The sequence below is a fragment of the Ascaphus truei genome, chromosome 5 (assembly GCF_040206685.1).
Source record: "Ascaphus truei isolate aAscTru1 chromosome 5, aAscTru1.hap1, whole genome shotgun sequence".
NCBI classification, from domain to species: domain Eukaryota; kingdom Metazoa; phylum Chordata; class Amphibia; order Anura; family Ascaphidae; genus Ascaphus; species Ascaphus truei.
This window is the reverse complement of record NC_134487.1, coordinates 53,094,882-53,109,344: the sequence shown is the minus strand read 5'-3', so window position 1 is coordinate 53,109,344 and position 14,463 is coordinate 53,094,882. Positions and strand designations below refer to the sequence as shown.

The window sequence follows — 14,463 nt, the reverse complement described above, 5'->3', positions numbered from 1 at the left end:
CGGGAACTCGCGGCTGTCTTGCAAGTGCCAGCAGAGAGGATGGACGCGTCCAGGGAGCCTGTAAGCCCCTGGACTAGGCCAGAACTCTGCCCTTAGGCCCCGATCCCTCCATAGAGTGGAGTGTTGTAGGGAAGGCCCTAGATAGGGACCCACCAATTACACCTCCAGCTGTACTATAGTGTGGTGGTGGACGGACGTCCCCGCGGTGGACTGTGGCCTGGGACCAGGCTGCACGTTGCAGCAGAGAGGTGGACCCCTCGGCTGGAGACTTCACTGTGGATCGTTTCTGGATAAGGGGTGAGGGGATTTATGTTGGAGGCCCCGCTGCACAGGACCTAATCCAGCATCTTCATATCAGCATTTACTGTCAGGCCTGTTACCAGGAAGGTACCCACCTTGCACCACCACTCCAGAGGGGGTAGCTCACCCTCACATTTGGGTGGGAATTGTTCTGCGGACACTGGATGTTTTGGTGCCCAGGGTACCCTCAGTACTTTGAGAAAGACACACCGGGGTATTGTGGTATTACATCAGTCTATTATTGTATTGTGTTCTTGCATGCTGTGGGGTTAGAGTAAAGCTAATATATATATTCCAATGCTGGGATCCCTCATAGGTGGAGGTGCTGCACTGAGAGAGCTCACCCTATGCTCCCAAAATTGGAGGCACAGGCCTCCAGTGAGCGTACCTGTATAAGCAGCACATATTAGCAGCCCATGGTTTCCTTTAGGCATAGAGAAAGGGGGCTACACATATATATAAGACTTTAGATTTTATTGTGCTTTCAGAATTAACTTTTGCATATTCTTGCAATCATTTTTGATTACATGAATACATTTTTCAAAAGCAAACTTGATTCAGGTTAATTGAAGCAAAAAATCATAGAATCATTCTTTATGTATAAATATTCTGAATTATTGTGCATGTTTGTATTATTTAAAGGAAAATTTAAATATGTCATTACAGTGAATAATTTTGGGCCACACTGAGTGAATATATTGCAGTAGATTCGTTTTTATTTATCTCTAATAAACTTTAGGTAACAAAAGCATATAAGTTATTTAGCCCTTATGGTTTGCTTTGCTTTTGCAATATATGTCCCATTTATATAGTTTGGTGAGAACAGTTTTGGAAAGGCATTTTCTTACGTTTCTGGTTCTACCTACTTTGTCTCATCTGATATTTTTTTTCTAATCATGTTTTGCTTCAGGGTGCACCGCCTTTAATATTTATTTTTAGGAGGGGTTGGATTTTGTTATTCAGATTTGGTAGTAGAGATTTTCTCAGACCCCCTTTATTTATTTATAAAATATTTTACCAGGAAGTAATACATTGAGAGTTACCTCTCGTTTTCAAGTATGTCCTGGGCACAGAGTAAAACAAATAGTACATGGTTACAAGTACAGTTACATAAATGAACAAGGTATACATTATACAGAGGCGGCACATTTTATTTGAGTGCGGCTAGCTCCGCAAGCCTGGGGATGCCCCGGCATGCTAGCCACACTCCCTCGGCGTGCCGCGCGTCATCGACGTGCGGTCACGCGTCATCGGGTGCCTGCGCCCCCTGCACGCGCGTCCAGGGCTCCCCGAGGGAGCCCTGGTGTCCCGCGATGTGGGGGACGGCGGCAGGGGGTTCCGGGGGACCTGGCGGACCCGGCAGCGGGAGGGAGAAAGCCCCGATCGGAGGGCGCTCCACCATGTCTTCGGCGCGCGCCCGGCACCCTCTGGCGCGCGCCAGGTTACTGCTGCGGCCGAGAACGGGCAAATGCTCGAATAAACTCGGCCGCAGCAGTATACAAGACATAGCGTGCACAGTTAAAGAAAATATATATTATGAGCGTATGAAACAGTTACAGACCAGATTAAAGTGTGAGACAGCCTTAGATTTGAAAGAACTTAAGCTGGTGGTGGATATGAGAGTCTCTGGTAGGTTGTTCCAGTTTTGGGGTACACGGAAGAAGAAGGAGGAACGTCCGGATACTTTGTTGAGCCTTGGGACCATGAATAGTCTTTTGGAGTCTGATCTCAGGTGATAGGTACTGCATGTGGTAGGGGTGAGGAGCTTGTTCAGGTAGCTGGGTAGCTTGCCCAGAAAGTATTTGAGGGTGAGACAGGAAAGGTGAACTTTGCGCCTATACTCTAGTGATGACCAATCTAGTTCTTTGAGCATTTCGCAGTGATGTGTGTTGTAGTTGCATTGGATAACAAAACGACAAATTGAATTGTAGAGGGTGTCAAGTTTGCTAAGGTGGGTTTGAGGAGCCGAGCCATATACTATGTCTCCATAGTCAATAATTGGCATTAGCATCTGCTGTGCAATTCGCTTTCTGACCAGGAGACTTAGGGAGGATTTGTTCCTGTAAAGTACCCCTAGTTTGGCATAGGTATTGGTTGTCAGGGTATCAATGTGCATCCCGAATGTTAATTGGGAGTCAAACCATAAGCCCAGGTATTTAAAACAAGTGACATGTGTTAGGGTGGTGTTAGCGTTGGTTCTAATCAGGAGCTCAGTCACTGGAAGCTTTACAAATTTAGTCTTGGTCCCAAATACCATTGTTACAGTCTTGTCAGTGTTTAAAAACAGTTTGTTTTAGGAAATCCAGTTTTCGAGTCTCAAAAAGTCAGACTGAAGTATGTGTTGAAGGTCAGAGAGGCTATGGCTGTGTGCATATAGGATTGTGTCATCTGCATACATGTGTATTGAGGCTTCCTTACAAGCTGTGGGAAGATCATTAATGAACACTGAGAAGAGTAGAGGCCCCAGAACAGAGCCTTGCGGGACACAACAGGTGATATCCAGGGGGTTGGAGTTAGAGCCTGAGATGGACACATGTTGGGATCTTCCTGATAGGTAGGACTGAAACCAGTTTAAATCATGTTTCCCTATTCCAGAGCTCTGGAGTTTGTTAAGCAGGATAACATGATCAACTGTGTCAAACGCCTTTGCAAAATCTAGGAATACTGCACCAGTGAGTTGTCCCCGTTCCATTCCACACTGGATTTCATTGCAAACTTTTAGCAGGGTAGTTACGGTGGAGTGTTTGGGACGAAACCCAGACTGGAATTGGCTAGGGAAATTTGTCTTGGTGTAGAAATCGCTTAATTGGGAGTGGACACATTTTTCCATAACTTTGGATAGAATTGGGAGAAGTGAGATTGGCCTGTAGTTTGAGACAGTGTTTTTGACCCCACTTTTGAAGATTGGGACAACTCTGGCAGTTTTCCAGGTCTTAGGGATATGGCCTGCAGACAGGATAGAATTGACTATGGACGCAATTGGTTTGGCAATTGCTGGGGCACCAAGTCGTAGGAACCTAGATTGTAGTAAGTCGGGTCCACATTGGCTGCTTAGTTTTAGTTTGAGGAGCGCTTGTGTAATCTCCTCTTCAGATACTGGGCTAAATTGAAAATTGTGGGCAGTGTTGGAAGGGGGTGGGACTGTAGGGATACTCCCAGAATGAGATTCATGTTTGGGGTTTGTGCTGCGTTTCGCTAATAAGTTAGTGGCACACCCCACAAAGTAATCATTGAATGCATTTGCAATGTCAGTGGGGTTTGTCAGAGTAATATCCCCCTTAGTGATATTACTTGGTTGTTGATGGTTAGGAGGCTGGAATATATTGTTGATAACCTTCCAGAAGTTAGCTGGGTTTGATGTATTCTGGTGGAGATTGTCAGAGTAATATTGTGCTTTTGCATGCCTTGTTTGCCTTGTGCACATGTTCCGCAGGCATCTGTAGTGATTGAGATCCTTGGTAGTGGCAGTTACTTTGTAGCTTTTCCACAAGGCATCCCTGAACTGGTAGAGTGCTATAAGGTCAGTTGTAACCCATGGAAGGTGGGCCCCCCGTACCCTTATTCTGCGTAGTGGAGCATGGGTATCGCAGAGTTTTAAGAACTCAGATTGGAAATAGTCGAGCGCAGAATCGGGGTCGGGAATTAAATCGAATCTGTGCCATGGGCAGTTGGTAAGGTCATCCAGAAACTGTTGTGGGTTAAAGTTTTTAAATGTTCTAGTGAGGAGAACTTTAGGGCTTGATTGGGGCGGTTTAATTTTCCTTATACAGTACACTATTGCATGGTCACTGAAAATGTCAGGAAGGATGCCAGAGGATTGGATTCTGATGGGGTTTGAGGAGAGAATCCAGTCTAGCAAGGAATGGTTATGCGATTTCAGGTTTATCCGTGTGGGTTGGGAAATGAGTTGTGATAGGTTAAGTGACTTGAGTTGTATCTGGATTTTGTGGTTTTTAGGGTCAAGCCAATTGAAGTTGAAATCCCCTAGAACTAGCAGCTCACTCTTCTCATTCAGAGAGGAAATGGAGCCAAGAAATTGGGTGATATCAGTCAGGGATTGTAGAGGGGCTTTATGGTAGATGCCATCGAGCAAGATGGGCTTAGAAAAGGGGAGGCAGATTTTGCCAACTAGAGTTTCAAAAGAGGGTGGGCTTGGTGGGCAATTTAACAGTGTAAATTGTAAGGTGTCTGCAATATAAAATAACACCCTCCTCCTCTCTTTGACCTATCTCTCCTAAAAATGGAGTATCCCTGAATGGCAATATGTGTATCAGGGGTTTTAGGGGATAGCCATGTTTCTGTAAGAACGATGGCTTTAGGTTTATGCATAAGGCACCATGCCCTTAGTTCATCCAGTTTGGGCAGCAGGCTCCAGATATTTATATGGGCGACAGATAGCCCTTTTTGGAATTTAAAGGTGGAATTCTCAGGGGCATGGGACAGAGCTGAAATGGGAGGACCTGGGTTAGGTTCAATATACATATACCTGGTTCTACCTGCTTTGTCTCATCTGATATTTTCTTATCCAGTTTTCTTTCTGTGCTTTCAATTACAATTTTCATAAGTTCTTCATAATTGTTTGTTAACTCCCTGCATTTTGATTTAAAACCAGAGACATCCATTGCATCTCCCACTCTCAGGGGAACTTGCTTGCTTGCAGTTTGTTTGTGACAAATCTAATACAGAGTGCTTTTCCTGGTAGTGTACAGGTTAATAAGAGCTTCAATCAGACTTAGAACTATGCAACTAATTTTGACAGATTTATTATAAATCATTCTTCCTGGTAAAGCACAGGTTATTAAGAATTTATATCAGTGTTAGGTACCCTTCAGATGTGGTCTGCCGTGTAGTGGCTCAAGGGCTTACAACACTGGCCAAAATGTTAAACAAAAAGACCATTTTATTTAATAGATATCTATACATATATATTTAGGCACTGTACCGTGTATAAGTTTCACTGGATGTGCACTGAGTTCTGTCTGTGTTTCATGTTCTGTCTCTGGTTTTAAATATATATTGCCATGCTCAGTAGCACTCCTCTGTGACACTTATATGCTTATGTAGCCCCCTGTAAACAGCACAGGCTATACCTATCTTCCTCCTACTGTGGTAAGTCCTGTTAGAGGCAGGCACCAGTAGTGATCATGGGTTTCCCCCCTTCAAGCCCTGCCCTGATTGATAGATGCATGCCCCTGACTCTGCTGCAGGCACGAGACAGAGGGGAGGTACTGCTGACATCATGATGGGTGGGGCTAAGCCTATTTAGCAGCCCATTCCTGTAAGTGACAGGCTGTCTATTCTGGAGTCTACGAGGAGTGGACTCTGGAGTCTGTCCTGGGAGTGAGAGGAGTATACCTAGCTCCGTCCTGGGAGCAGCAAGAGAGAGAACTCTGGCCTATGACATTTGGAGAGCGAGCCGAGTTCAGGTGGACCAATGCCCCTCACCCCGATGATGGGGTGATGGGGAGAATCCATCCCCGACCCAGATGATACCCTCTGAGGTGGGCAGCGGGGTATTGAGGCCCCAGCCCAGTCCATCCTGTCGGAGTGTACGCTTGGAGGGAAGGAGAGGAGGAAAGGCCTGTACAGATTGGAGGGCCGTGTGATTTTGGGACATTGCTGTTGTTGTTGTGGCTGCTTGGCGCTACTACTGCCGGGCGCAGCTCGATACAATAAAGAGAGACATTACCTTTTTACCATCGACTGCTGTGCGATTCTAGAGCATCCACCCTGGACCAGGGGTCACTCTTCTATACAGGTCCTACCCCATACCCTGGGAAGGTACAGAGGATTGAGGCGCTGCACCACCACTGAAATCATGGAGGCTACTACCTCAGAAGCCTGGTCCTGTGATCCACCACACCACCGCGGGAGACTCAGGCCCTCCTGTTCCACGCAGGTACGCACCACTCAGTACATGTAATCCGCCCTCACACACCCTAGATATGTCAGATGAGTCTGAGGGGGGGAATAAGTGTTACACTTATATATATGTTGTGGTTATTTTGGGGGTTCAATATGAGCTTGTATGTGTCCTGTATGTTTCCCTGCATTTTGAGCACGCTGAAGCAATTATTTCGCTCTATTTTAAATTTTCTACTGTTATTTTTGAGTTTCTTGACGTTGTGTCCACACCGGGATGGAATATCCCCAAAGTACTGAGGTGCCACATGGCATCCAACCACCCTGGTGTCAACAAGAGTCAACCCACCCAAAGTGTGTGTGACAGTGCTGCCCACAACCGCGTGTTAAAGTTGGTGCACTTGTACAGTAGGTGTAGGTGTGATATCTGCCGGGTACTCCAGCACCTGGTAGTGCCGACTGAAGATAAAGGGGCCGTTCCATCCCACGCCGTTGTCGTCAGCAATGAGTCCGCCACCACGTGGAGTGGTGTCCAGCTGGAGGGTCCCACCATGAAGAGAGTCTCTTATCATTGAGGTGATCTGGTCCCAGACCACCAGATTGCCAGTTCACCGCCACCGTGTCCTTGTGGTGTCTCTCACACTTGGCACTAGAGGGGCAGTGTCCTTATCTAATGGGCCTTTCCCTGCAGCAACCACAAGTTTAAGGGAGTTAGGGCCTAGCTGGGGCCTATTGGGGTCTTTGGCCTAGCACAGGGACCACGGCCACCCTGCATACACCCTACCCTTTCTTTGTCCCAGCTCCAAATGGCGTGGCTCTCTAAGCACGCCAAATGTATCTTCTTGCCTACAGGACAATCCGAGTGCCCTATTGGCTGCTGTGGCCATGTGATCTAGCAGCCCAATAGCCTTCTGGGGGCAGTAGTCCCTGCTGAAGCCTATGTGAGTAATTGCCGCCGCTTCTGTATTGCCACTGCGCATGCACTGGATCTCGTGCATGCGCAAAGCACCGATAAGGGGGATGCCCTTACCGGCTTCCCACCACGAAGCCACCAGAGCGCTCCCTACCCTGCCCTCACTATCTCTGCCTCCCGCCGGGTGTTTGCGTGCCCTGTCAGTGGTACCCACACTAGCCGCAGCCTCCCAGCCGCAACGGAAGTATGTGAGTCAGCCAAGGAGACCCAGAGGGACCTGACCACATATAGCAATGTGCTTGCTGATGCATTTTCTTGCATATTGTCTAGGTCTACACAGAACTAACATTATATTTTTTACTTTGACAGCATTGGTAATGTAGTTTAAATGATTTCCGTTTAGATAAATCCCACCAGTTTTATTAATGCAAATAAAAATATAACCTAGGCTAAAGTTGTCACCCGTAAGTATTATAAATAATTGTTTTGATGTGCATACAGTTGCCATAATTCACGGTAACCAATACATTTTTCCTAAATAAAATATTGGCTAAAACATTGAATGTAATTTACTTAACATCTCAGGAATGGTCTTAAAAACTGTCAATCTCAAAAATGTACTTTTGTTTCACAGACACATTGAGGAGATTTATTTTTATGTGAAAGGGGAAAGCTTCAGAGACCACAACTGTTTTAAAATAAATTACCACAATAGTTTTAGAGACAAAAGCACTTTACTTGGGTTTTTAAAGGAAAATATTGAATTAAATGAGTAATTGAGGAAGAGTACTTCATCACCTAAATAGTGGCAGGTTTGGTGAAATTTGATTGAGGAAAGTTTAGAAATAAATGTAGAGTAATCTACTGTACTAGTTTCAAGAAAAAGATGGATTAAATTGACCATGAAGAAATATAATACTTTTATGCAAAATCCAGCTTGATTATAGTAACCAAGGAGATAAGAAAGTGCTGGGTATATTACCCACAACTCATCATATTGACAAATCACACATACTGTACAGATGTAGCCAATGCTATGGCACCCGCTGGCAAGCTCCCGCATTTTAATAGTGTGGTAGCCCCGCCCCCTACTTGCACGTAGCTGATTCAAAGGAATGTCCATTTCTCCCACTGGCGCCTTGTGCATGTCCTGTTGCAGTGGGCCAGTGGTTGTCATAACATTGGCTGCATCTTTTGATACACAATTGGAAACCTAGAGCAAATTAATTCAATACATTGATGCAAAGAGGCAAAAGATGAAAATGCTTCTCTTTGCTCCCGCTTTACATCAATATTGCCAGGATATACAGTGGGTTGATTATGGAGTCTTCTAAGCCCTCCTGGACTGCAAACAGAATGATCCTAACACTGAGCAGAAACAGGTAGGAAAATAAGGCAGTGCACTGCCAGAGGTAACAGAAGGAGACTCACGGTTTATAGCAAAAAAAGTTAATTTATTACATAAAAAAGTGGACAAAAAGGTCCCCCCTAAGCCACAGCAGGGGTCCACCAACGTGTTTCGGGCAGTATGGCCTTTATCAAGGTGCCCTTTAACACTGAGCAGAAACTACATAAAATGGCCCAACTTTGACTTTTTCCTAGTATTGTCCTCTTGGAAATACAATCTAGGGCCAGACCAGGAAGATGTTTGAGTATTTGTGGACAATGGAGGGGGCAAAGTGCAGGAAAAAGAGACAGGGCCCCAATAGAATTTGTTGGGCCCATGACAAATTTAAATAATAGGGCCCCTGTAAATGTTAAAACATAATTATATTCGGTATATTTGGTAATCACTATATTTGTTCCATCATGTCATGTCTCTTTGTCCCACTCTGTTTAAGAGCACTTACTGACCATCAGATTACAATAAGAAAGCTGATAAAGGAGGTTTTCTGGTGAGTTTATACACTAATGACTATATTGTTCAATGTATGCAGCCTCCAGTTAGCAGAACTTTCGTCTACCTGTAGCAGAGTCCCCGCCCTTACCTCCGGTGACATTGAACTGCTTGGATGCACAGCCTGAGCTCCGCACAAGTACGGAGAGGTGGCGGTGGCCATTTCCAACTGCCGCACATGCGAAGTTGCAGCCGGAGCGGTGGTCATCTTTAAATGGCTTCAAAAGCCAACAGAGACTACAATCCCCAGAATGCTTTGCAGGAATAGCGCGGTGGCCATCTTGGACTGGCTCGCAAAGACTAAGCAGGACTACGAGACCCAGAATCCTCGGGGGGGGGGGGGGCAGAGGGAATCAGCTGGCTGTCCCAGCCAATGGGATTAATGAAGCCTAAAAAAAGCAGGATATCCTCTGGGACAAGGAGCCAGCATGCCCAGTCTAGCAGAAGCTGGCAACTCCACCCCTAGGCCCCCTCATCATGCCATGAGACACCCAAAGAGCAGTATTGCAGGGATGGCCCCAGATAGGGACCATATCCCCTTATTAGTATTGTTGCGCTGGTGGCGGACAGCCACACAGTGATCTGCAACCTGGGACCAGGCCACAGTATCCCAGAACACTTGTGTGAGACACTATGGCTGGGGTTCCACCACTTAGGAGAGAGGGGAATTGTGTCAGAGACCCCGCTGTGTGGGACCCTCTCCAACACACTGCGCCAAGCAGCACCTGAGTACTGGAGTACCCAGGCAGGTACCCAACATGCACCAACATTTACAGGGGGTAGCACAACCTCACATTTGGATGGTATTGCTAGGATGGAAACGAGGGGTTAGTGTTGCCACAGCACCCTCAGTACTTTGGGGGAGCCACTCAATGTTTGGGGTCACAGCATTATACGGTTGGTACCTGTTATTGTGTGTTGTGTACATTAAAGATTAGTTATATACATTGCGTGGTGTATTGCTTACTATTGTTGTATTGGTTACTGTAAGGGGTTTTCCCGCCAATACAGGGATCCCTCATAGGTGGAGGCACAGCATGCAAGGATTCAGAGCTCACCCCAGGCTCCCAGAAGTGGAGGCTTAGTCCTCCTGTGAGCATACAGGTACAGCAGCACGCATAGTTGCCTGCGTATTTCCCTTATGACCGAGTGATGGTGTAAAAAAGGCGCTAAAAGCAATACTAGTGCTCACTAATAATACAGTGAAAGAAATGTACACACTTAATATTTAGTCACTTTAAGTGACTAAAATAGTGCAAACATAAAATAATAAATAAAGGTTGTAACCGCCTGCTCAGACCCTCTGGAAGGGACTATCTTCACTGGTCCCAGATGATCGATATATATTCTCACAACCCAGGGGGAGCATGAGGGAGAAAAACAACAGAAGAAAACAAACTAAGTGCAGACAGTAGGATTCAGTGTGAAAAATTATGATGATTATCTTGGCTCTTCTGTGCAGCCTACTCACAAGATAGTAGTGGTTTAAGGGCAATAAAAGGTAACGTGGAATCTATGAAGTCTTCTAGACGCAGGCAGGATAATGCTCTCATTCAGCAGTCAGGTAGATTAGGGCATGGAAAAGTAAACAAAAACCTCCATAGTGCAGATCAATGGTATAAAAAGGATATTTATAAAGTAATGCTTAAAAATGTGCACTTACAATAGACAAGTATAAAAACAACATTTGTCACTCAAAGTGAAAAGATGAGGATTGTGCCGCAGCTCACCACACCGCCTCTGCTTCGGAACCCTTTTGTGTGTTGCCGTTTGCTCTCTCTCCTGCACCGCAGCATTCAGAGATCCCCTCCAGCAGACCAGCACTGTTTCCAGTGCGATACGTTACTTCCAGTTTCCTTGAGGAGCTCCGTCACGTCACTTCCGGTAGAGCTTGTGATGACCGCTACCAGCACCAATCCTCTCTCTTCCTGGGCGGATCCACTCTACGTGTTTCGCCAATAGGAGAGCTGGCATCATCAGAAGTATGGACACCCCCGCTTCCTAGTCTGCCTTATGTACCACGATCGTTAATTACTGGAGTTAACCCTTTATATGCCTCATAAAGTGGAATTCCCAGGTATCCACCTTTATTGTCCTTGTTTTAAATGAGAATGTGTATGCATCCAATCCTATTCTATATTGCTTCGACTTTATGAGGCATATAAAGGGTTAACTCCAGTAATTAACGATCGTGGTACATAAGGAAGACTAGGAAGGGGGGGGGTCCATACTCCTGATAAAGCCAGCTCTCCTATTGGCGAAACGCGTAGAGTGGATTCGCCCAGGAAGAGAGAGGATTGGTGCTGGTAGCTGTCAATCACAAGCCCTACCGGAAGTGACGTGACAGAGCTCCTCGAGGAAACCGGAAGTGGCGTTTCACACTGGAAACAGTGCTGGTCTGCTGGAGGTGATCTCTGAATGCTGCGGTGCAGGAGAGAGAGCAAACGGTGACACACACTGGGGTCCCGGAGCAGAGGCGGTGTGGTGAGCTGCGGCACAATCCTCATCTTTTCACTTTGAGTGACAAATGTTGTTTTTATACTTGTCTATTGTAAGTGCGCATTTTTAAGCTGAATGAGAGCATTACCCTGCCTGCGTCTAGAAGACTTCATAGATTCCAAGTTACCTGTTATTGTCCTTAAATCACTACTATCTTGTGAGTAGGCTGCACAGAAGAGCCAAGATAATCATCATCATTTTTCACACTGAATCCTACTGTCTGCACTTAGTCTGTTTTCTTCTGTTGTTTTTCTCCCTCATGCTCCCCCTGGGTTGTGAGAATATATATGCGTATTTCCCTTAGGCATAGAATGAGATTGCACCGAGACCAGAATTCAGACGTTACGGCACAGTGGTTAGTAGAATTATTGACGCGGATCTACGGCCTAGAAGAGGACAAAAGCGAACGCTGGTCTAAGTTCTACAGTCTCAGACAGAAAGAAGGGGAAGAACTGCCCGAGTTTATTCAACGGATACAGTTAGTTTTGTTGAATCTACATTCCTTTGATATAATTCCAGCCTCTGAAGTGGATGAATATCTAAGAAAACAGTTTTTAAAGGGATCTATACCCGCCCATCATATAGTCATCATGATCCGGTGTTCATTGCTACAAGGAAGTCCTCCTAATCTTGATGGGCTATTAGGCCTGGTGAAAGGGCATGAGGCCTATAAATTGTTACACACCCCCAAGAAACATAAATACTCCCACAAGGGAGAGACCATAGGGGTGTTGGCCAGAAGCCTAATGATACGGAAAGTACTAAGGATAACCCTCCTCCAGTGGCACCTGTCTCCATCTCCAGGGTGCCACGGAAACCGGTCACTACGTCTAGTGCGGTGTGGCCCGAGGTACCCGCTGCAATACCTGTGACCAAGAAGGTCACTTTGCCAAAGACTGTTCAAAGTCAAGGACCCCCATCCCTGGGGACATGGCCTTCACCGTTAAAATGGCGGAACCACTGTCCACATTCTCGGATAGCACCCTTGCGCCTAGCCCAAAAAAGAGCTCCAATCGGATGCCTACAACCGAGTAGGACCTGCGGCCATAGTACGAGTACTAGTGGAGGGTACCTACTCCTCTGCATTGCTGGATACTGGGTCTCAAATGACCATCATCTACTGACCATTTTATGATCTGCACCTCAAGCATCTGCCTATACAGTCGGCAGAGAAAATGAAGTTGTGGGGCCTTAGTAGCGAAGAATAACCCATTGATGGTGTGATTAAAGTACGGTTGGATATTCTGCAGCTTAACACCAACAAAACTCACCCCATGGAAGTGGAACCATTGGTATGTCCCGAACCCCGGGAACACCCAAATTCCCCCATCATATTTGGGACCAACGCGGATGTGGTGCGACCCCTGATATGGGCCTACCTGCAAGAATTACCCCTATAGTTTCTGCGGATTCATCCAGTATTCAAAGAGGAGTGCAACAGACCAAGAAGAAAAAAAAATGACCAAGAAGGGTTTGGACAATTCTTCAATCTTGAGAAGGGGTTGACAGAGATTTCACCAGGAGGAGTGAGACACATGGCTGCCATACCTATCTAACCAGGCCATGATGAAGCTGACTGATACTTTTCACCAGAGACCACGGACGAAGCGGACGCCAAGAGAGGGTTCAAGGTGGTGCCCAAAATGAAGGAATAGAAGTCATCACTTCATCGCTGGTTCAAGGTGACCATACAGAACAGTTTCCTCAGATGTAAATTGGAGATCCGGTGAAATGCATTAAGTGCCTTCTGCTGCCGCTTTGCGGGGCGCTGACTGTGGTGCTGTTGAGTTCTCTGCTGAATCGGTGCATCATCCGGGTACTCCAAACCAGCAAGCGCAGGAGCCAGCCACAGGGGGGAGACAGGAGTGGTATGCACACCAAATCCTCTGTGGAGAGGAACGGTATGCACATCAAACAACCTAGCTGATGCCAGCCTGTTTCTTTATCTATTCTATGCTTGTTATTTACTAGCATCATTTGAGTGCAATACTTTTACCTATCTATCGATAAAATTATTTTATCAGTCTATGCTATGTGGTTTTAATTTTCCAATGAAGGTTCCCACACACCAAAACACCTAGAGATACTACTTTGACACTGTATTGGATATGCTTCAAAGAACTAGGAGTATGTAAGTACACACTCTATAGGATACGCAGAATTTGATTTATGCATTTGATGGACATATTGCACTATTTTTGTGTTTTCTATTTTTTTCATAAATATTTGTGCTCCCCATGACTTGGACTACGATGACTGTTCGATTTCAAAAAGCCCACTCTTCTTAACAATTTTGCTTCAGTTCATTGAGGTTTGTGGGCATTTGTTTATGCACAGCTCTCTTAAGTTCCCGCCACAGCATTTCAATCGGGTTGAGGTCTGGACTTTGACTGGGCCATTGTAATACCTTGATTACTTTCTTTTTCAGACATTCTGTTGTAGATTTGCTGGTGTGCTTGGGATCATTGTCCTGTTGCATGACCTAATTTCGGCCAAGCTTTAGCTGTCGGACTGATCGCCTCACATTTGACTCAGAATACTTTGGTATACAGAGGAGTTCATGGTCGACTCAATGACTGCAAGGTTCCCAGGTCCTGTGGCTGAAAAACAAGCCCAAATCATCACCCCTCCACCATCATGCTTAACAGTTGGTATGAGGTGTTTGTGCTGATATGCTGTGTTTGGATTTCGCCAAACGTGGCGCTGTGCATTATGGCCAAACATCTCCACTTTGGTCACGTCTGTCCAAAGGACATTGTTCCAGAAGTCTTGTGATTTGTTCAGATGCAACTTTGCAAACCTAAGCCATGCTGCCATGTTCTTTTTAGAGAGAAGAGGCTTATTCCTGGCAACCCTTCCAAACAAACTATACTTGTTCAGTCTTTTTCTAATTGTACTGGCATGAACTTTAACATTTAACATGCTTACTGAGGCCTGTAGAGTCTGAGATGTACTGTAACTCTTGTTTTTTTTGCAATTTCTCTGAGCATTG

The 14,463-nt window shown here is 45.7% G+C and overlaps 1 long non-coding RNA gene across 1 annotated transcript in view; it reads left to right on the top strand.

The window, feature by feature from the left end:
• Window positions 1-8: 8 nt before the first annotated feature.
• Window positions 9-14,463, top strand: part of LOC142494376 (uncharacterized) — a 72,736-nt gene continuing 58,281 nt past the window's right edge. The window contains exon 1 of the long non-coding RNA XR_012801402.1: window positions 9-297. This is a non-coding gene — a long non-coding RNA (uncharacterized LOC142494376). The remainder of the gene's footprint in view (window positions 298-14,463) is intronic.